Raw genomic sequence first — 7,454 nt, 5'->3', positions numbered from 1 at the left:
GCTGCAGCAGAAACCACACAGGTTGTGCTTAGAGAGTGCACACACACACACACACACACACACACACACACACACAGACACACAAATGATGCCGTGCTCCTACCTGCAGGTGCTGCTCTTCTGCATGACCTCTGCTCGGTGGTAACCGGACAGTTTGCAGAAGCCGTCGTTGCTGTAGACGATCGGCCAGTCCACGATCTGAGCGTTTCCCAGCACGAAGTTCGTATCTGAGCACAAACATGACAACATGACACACGTGTTCAACAGCACACGTGTTCAACAGCTCACGTGTCTATCTAAATCTAAAATATTACTGAACTTATGAATCATTTTTTGCTAGTTGGTTTATTTATTACACAAATCAATGAATTACCCGATTGTTGCAGCTCTAAAGCTCATTTTTCTTCTGGCTGTGACTGAGTTTTATATACAAGAATTTCCTTATGGTAATATTAGAACCTTATTGAAAAAGTATTACCACTTTATTCTCTAAGATATAACAGCTTCTATCCTGAAAACAAAAGGAATTGTTTTAATGGTCATTTGCACCATAGTCCTTTAGCCATGACTCAGATCAACTTCACTTCTTTATCGTGTTCATTCTGTCCGTCCGTCTCTGCAGGAGACATGTGACCAGGACATGTAAAGACATGAGACTTTCATACTATGAGCACATGATGTTTAACTTATTAATATTCAGTCTGCTCTGGACACAACAGAACGAACAGCTAACAGCCAATCACAGCCCAGCAGCAGCGACACATGGATTCCAGTGTGTGTGTGTGTGTGTGTGTGTGTGTGTGTGTGTGTGTGTGTGTGTGTGTGTTGGTGTGTGTGTGTGTCAGAGCAGGACGTCAAACTTAACCTGACCTGCTCTGTGATCAGATCATTAAACATATTCAACCAGGCAGTGGCGTCATGATTCTCATCACATGCACAGTGTGTACATGTGTGTGTGTGTGTGTGTGTACATCATAAATTAACCTCGTACTGATAAGTTTCTGTTTCTTTCTTTTTCAAAGTGGCGTCAATGAAATGAGCGATTCACAGCTTCGGTTTGCGTCGCTTCACAGAACCAGAACCGGAGACTGGGATGAACGTGATAAACCAGTTAACAAAGTGTTTCCTGTGCAGCAGCGGTTCGTCACGTGACCTCGTGCTTCCACATTCAGGATCCACTTCCTGAATATTTCACAGCTACATTCATTTTTCAAACTAAAGTCTGACTCCAGACGAGAGGAAGATGATGAGCAGCTGTGAAGACTTTAACACGTCCTGAATACAAATAACAAACCATCACAACATGACTGCAAAAAACACAACACAACGTTCAGTCACACAACTCAGGATGGAGATCTGAAACACACACGCACAACAAAGTCACAACAAAACAAAGTCAATGTAGGAAAAAGTCAAATCAGATGTACTAAATCAGTTTCACTTGAAATTATATATTACATATTTCAAGTATTTATTATAATTTATTCTTTATTATTATTAAATTCCTGTTTCCATTCATACGTTTTGATAAATAAGGTTGTATTTAGTTGTAAGCATATGTGTAATATTAAACATAATAACATGGGTCTAATAACAGAAATAATATTTTATATTTGAATTGTTAAATAAACAAAAAGACAGTATTTGTTTTTGTTGTTTTATTAAATGGTTGTATTCTGCTTGTTTTTTATTGAAAATGGATTCACAAAGATAATAAACCTCCCATTGATCAGGATGATTCTGATCATTGCTGTGACCTTCACTCCAGCGCCACCATCAGGGGAGGAGGTGCAGGGATTAATTAAGGTCTAGATTAGAGCAAGGTCAGATTAAGGTCAAGATTAGGGTCAAGTTAAATTATGTTCAATTTCTTCTGAGAGATTGTTTTTTAAATATTTTGATCACTGAATAAAATGTCTTTTATTTTTTTATTTTTTTTAATCATTAGGCCAAACAACAGAGTTTAAAGGTGAACGTTTGAGCGAGTTCAGTGGTGACTTCATATCAACTCATTATTATTAACTGGTGTCAATGTAAATTGAATCCAATTGAAAACGATGTGAAACCAGGAAACGTTGAGAAACTGGTCAAAGGTCAAAAACACTCAGGACAGGACAAACCACCACGAGACACAACAGCGAGGACTCCACAGACAGACACAAGAGGAGACACTGGTCTGTACCTGTCTGTCTATCTGATAATGTCCAAACTGAAAAGGTGGAAAGAAAAGTGGTTAAAGGAGCAGAAGCAGAACTGACCCCCCCCCCCCGTCTGCTGACTGCACTTCTATTCAGCCGCTGTGGTAAAGTGGAGCAAAAACTGCTTTTCTTATTGAAGAACCAGTGGTTGTGAACCAGTTTCTCTGATTTGGTGTAAATCAAAGTAACAACAGGTGAAATGGAGGCAGAAGCAGGATGGGCCCCAAACAGGGAATGTTCTTAACGTGGTGTCCACAGACACCTCCTCTCTGCTCCTCCCCCCTGACTCCTTCTACGTCTGGGTTCTGCTCCTCCTCACTGCTGGCAGCGTGAAGAGCTACCTGCAGCTCCATAGGTAGTCCAGCTCCTCCAGGAGGACACATCCATACCTGTGGTCACAAGAAGGTTTGTGTCTGCCAGCACAGTGTCCAAAGCCTGGAGGAGACACCAGGAGACACAAGGAGTCAGCAGGAGACGTTACACCAGGAGTCTGTCAGACGCTGCTGCAGTGGAGCCCGGATTCCTCCTGGTGCAGTGGTTTCCTCCTGGTGCTCCTGGTGCAGTGGTTTCCTCCTGGTGCTCCTGATGCAGTGGACCCTGGGTTCTTCCTGGTGCAGTGGTTTCATCCTGGTGCTCCTGATGCAGTGGACCCTGGGTTCCTCCTGGTGCAGTGGACCCCGGGGTCCTCCTGGTGCAGTGGTTTCATCCTGGTGCTCCTGGTGCAGTGGACCCTGGGTTCCTCCTGGTGCAGTGGCCCCTGGGTTCCTCCTGGTGCAGTGGCCCCTGGGTTCCTCCTGGTGCAGTGGTTTCCTCCTGGTGCTCCTGATGCAGTGGACCCTGGGTTCCTCCTGGTGCAGTGGCCCCTGGGTTCCTCCTGGTGCAGTGGTTTCCTCCTGGTGCTCCTGATGCAGTGGACCCTGGGTTCCTCCTGGTGAAGTGGGTTTGTCATGTCCAGACGTTGTCAGGAGACCATGCAGGCAGGAGGAGGCCACACCCACTGAGTCCAGTTGGATCAGTCTGTGGTTTCAGTTTGTTACTGGGATGTTCGATGTGGTTTTGAATCCAGTCCTCAGTGGGTTGATGGTTTTAGTTCAGTTTTAGTTTTATTATGTTCATATTCTCCTGGACTCGTCTGATCTGAGGTGTGATGTCAGCGAGCCTCAGTTTGTGAGCAGAGATCAGCTGACGTGTGAGTGACAGCGTCACAGCAGGTTTAGAACTTTAAAACAGTGGAAAACTCTAAATGATGTTATATTATATATATGAAGATAAAACTGTAAATCACTGACAACCCTGCTGCCTGTTGTAAAAACAACAAAGACATTAACTGTGATTGACTGTATGATGTAAAAACTATAACACAAAGTAACAGTATGATGAATGTAAAATGATTCATACATTGGAAACCCTGCTGCCAGTAGATCCTGTGAAAACACACGACTATAATACTCGTTCACAGAAGAACGTTTTCATATATTCTTCTAGAAAAGACAGATTACGAGTGAAATATTAGTATTAGAAGTTTTTTAGTAAAAAATATTAATATAGACATCGTAGATAATATTCACATCTAACAAGCTAGTGCGATTGTGCGTGAAGCAAACGTCTGATCTTGATCACTTCAGGAATCAACAGATTATTTCTGCTGCAGTTTTCAGCTGAACATCAACTGGTGCCCCGTGGGAGGTTCCATCCCTCACACCCGAGACTGGGCACAAGTATTTTTTAGTTAATGTGACGTTAATGTTATCTGGTTAAATTAATTGCTTAATAATAATTAAAAAAGAGTTACAATCACTAGCTTATCATAAAGTGTTGCTGGGTCGTGAACTGTCATGTTTGGCTCTAAACGATGGAGCTCATCACCAGCTGGTGCTCGAACCACCGAACCCAACATGACACCGTCCCCCCCGCAGACACAACAGATTCAGGTGGTTGAACCGGACTGAACCGGATCTTACCGTTGGACCTGCGGACAATGTTCTCCAGGAACGTGTTCTGTGGAGCCACGAGACCCCGACGTCCTCCCGCCATCCTGTCCTCCTGCGGCACGAGACACAGCCGCTTCCCGCCACTCACATCTCTGATGCAGCGCCAGCCTCACGAGCTGCAGCTCGCCCACCTCCTCCTCCCTGCTCTCTCTCCCCCCCTCCCCTCTCTCTCTCTGTCTCTTTCTCTCTCTCTCTCCCTTCCCCGTCCTCCCTCTCCAGGTGTCTCTTTACCATCCTCTGCAGCCATCTGCCGATAGCAAAGGAGAGAGACATAGAGAGGGACAGAGAGAGAGAGAGAGAGAGAGAGCGAGAGAGAGAGAGAGAGAGAGAGACAGAGAGAGTGGGGGGGAGGATGGTAGAGAGAGAGAGAGATTGGAAAAGACTGGAGGGGGAGAGAGAGAGAGAGAGAGAGACATAGAGAGGGACAGAGAGAGAGAGAGAGACAGAGAGAGAGAGAGAGAGAGAGGGGGGGGAGGATGGTAGAGAGAGAGAGAGATTGGAAAAGACTGGAGGGGGAGAGAGAGAGCGAGAGAGAGAGAGAGAGAGAGATTGGAAAAGACTGGGCGGGGGAGAGAGAGGGAGGTAAAGAGACACTTGCAGGGAGTTGATGCATGATGACATCACAGAGGTTGTAATTAAAGGGTCATTTCATTATAAACATGTCGGTGTATTTGACTTGATGAAGAACCTGGAGCCTGAACAAACGGATGTGGGCCACGTCCGGTCGTCTCCTGGTCTGGTGAACCTCCGGGTGTGAACCTGAAGTGGACCGAGTGATAAACGGTCCACGGCAAACAGCAGCCTGGATTCTGGGAGCTCAGGGCTCTAGTGGTGACACGGTTCTGAGAGCTCTTTAAGGTTTGATGCTGCCACTTTAATAATGTATGTGAGGAGGAGAGGAAGTCAGTGTAGTGAAGCTTATTCAGGAGACATGTGTGGGATCTGGGCCAAAACCTTTCTGCTCTGAGGGGAGCAGCAGTGTTGCAACAGGGGGCGCTGTGCAGCTCTGTTTACCTGGGCCCCCCCCGAGACCCTCCTCGGTCTGAGTTATCACCCTCCTTCCTCCAACCAACTGAAATCTGACTTCTGTCTGTGATGTGAAAATCACGATTCACTTCCAGGTCACATGACTCTGCAGAAGTTTGAATTGGCTCCGGGGGAATGTGATCATTACTGAACGTTGGTGTTCATATTGATTTCTACATCTCGAGAACAACGACAAGACGTGGAGGTGAGGGAACTTCTCAGCTGAACATGACTCAGCAGAAAACAACCAGAACAGATAACTCCTCTCCAGACGATGGGGAAGGATTTAACAGCTTTTTAAAACTGGTTCACTCACAAATAAAACACTCACACGCTCCTATTCCGGTGTAAACGAGGGAACAGACTGTGAAGATGAGGGAACAGACTGTAAAGATGAAGGAACAGTCTGTGAAGATGAGGGAACAGACTGTGAAGATGAGGGAACAGTCTGTGAAGATGAGGGAACAGACTTTAAAGATGAGGGAACAGACTGTAAAGATGAGGGAACAGTCTGTAAAGATGAAGGAACAGTCTGTGAAGATGAGGGAACAGTCTGTGAAGATGAAGGAACAGTCTGTAAAGATGAGGGAACAGTCTGTAAAGATGAAGAAACAGTCTGTGAAGATGAGGGAACAGACTGTGAAGATGAGGGAACAGTCTGTGAAGATGAGGGAACAGACTTTAAAGATGAGGGAACAGACTGTAAAGATGAGGGAACAGTCTGTAAAGATGAAGGAACAGTCTGTGAAGATGAGGGAACAGTCTGTGAAGATGAAGGAACAGTCTGTAAAGATGAGGGAACAGTCTATAAAGATGAAGAAACAGTCTATAAAGATGAAGAAACAGTCTGTGAAGATGAGGGAACAGACTGTGAAGATGAGGGAACAGTCTGTGAAGATGAGGGAACAGACTTTAAAGATGAGGGAACAGACTGTAAAGATGAGGGAACAGTCTGTGAAGATGAGGGAACAGTCTGTAAAGATGAGGGAACAGTCTGTAAATATGAGGGAACAGACTGTAAAGATGAGGGAACAGTCTGTAAATATGAGGGAACAGACTGTAAAGAGAACAGACTGTAAAGATGAGGGAACAGTCTGTGAAGATGAGGGAACTGTCTGTAAAGATGAGGGAACAGTCTGTGAAGATGAGGGAACAGTCTGTAAAGATGAAGGAACAGTCTGTAAAGATGAAGGAACAGTCTGTGAAGATGAGGGAACAGACTGTAAAGATGAGGGAACAGTCTGTGAAGATGAGGGAACAGACTTTAAAGATGAGGGAACAGACTGTAAAGATGAGGGAACAGTCTGTGAAGATGAGGGAACAGTCTGTAAAGATGAGGGAACTGTCTGTAAAGATGAGGGAACAGACTGTAAAGAGAACAGACTGTAAAGATGAGGGAACAGTCTGTGAAGATGAGGGAACTGTCTGTAAAGATGAGGGAACAGTCTGTGAAGATGAGGGAACAGTCTGTAAAGATGAAGGAACAGTCTGTAAAGATGACGGAACAGTCTGTGAAGATGAGGGAACAGACTGTGAAGATGAGGGAACAGTCTGTGAAGATGAGGGAACAGACTTTAAAGATGAGGGAACAGACTGTAAAGATGAGGGAACAGTCTGTGAAGATGAGGGAACAGTCTGTAAAGATGAGGGAACAAACTATAAAGATGATCCATGACTTTATAAAAAATGGCTAATGCGGAAGTGCCTAAAACCTGCTTTCTTTGGAATGACCTGCAGGGGGCAAGAAGTCCGGTTCTTAAAAAGTCTCTGAGACTTTTCCTACTCCAGCGCTTTTCTAAAGAACTCTGTCAAAGCAGTTTAATAAAGGTTTATTACAAACGGAAAGATAACAGGTATGATAACATGTTAGCTGAAGGTTTTGGGCCATGAACTCATTTTGGTGCAGATCTGTTGTGAAATCTGACGTTTTTATTTATATTTCATGAATCTTGATGAATAAAAATCTTGATGTAGAGAATTTAAATGTGGTTTCATATGGCGCCTGTTGGAGGCGACAGCTCGGCTGAGGGACGCTCTTGTTTAATGGACGTTTGTTATATTTGAATAGTTCCTTTTTGAAACAGCACCGAACATTTGGTGGCAACGTTTATGATGGATTAGTAAACATGGACTAAGGCTAACGTAGTGGTAGCAATAGTGAAAACTTACATAAGGCACCTTTAATTATTGAAAAGTTTCAGAACTAAAGTCATATTTAAAATAATGTTTTACCAGTGAC

General features: G+C 44.4%; 1 pseudogene; it reads right to left on the bottom strand.

Moving 5' to 3' along the window:
* Positions 1–4,232, bottom strand: part of LOC128437444 (potassium voltage-gated channel subfamily H member 1-like) — a 19,477-nt pseudogene extending 15,245 nt beyond the window's left edge.
* Positions 4,233–7,454: the final 3,222 nt, after the last annotated feature.

Source organism: Pleuronectes platessa, chromosome 3 (assembly GCF_947347685.1).
Source record: "Pleuronectes platessa chromosome 3, fPlePla1.1, whole genome shotgun sequence".
In the NCBI taxonomy this organism is placed as follows: domain Eukaryota; kingdom Metazoa; phylum Chordata; class Actinopteri; order Pleuronectiformes; family Pleuronectidae; genus Pleuronectes; species Pleuronectes platessa.
This window is presented reverse-complemented; position numbering and strand designations above follow the sequence as displayed.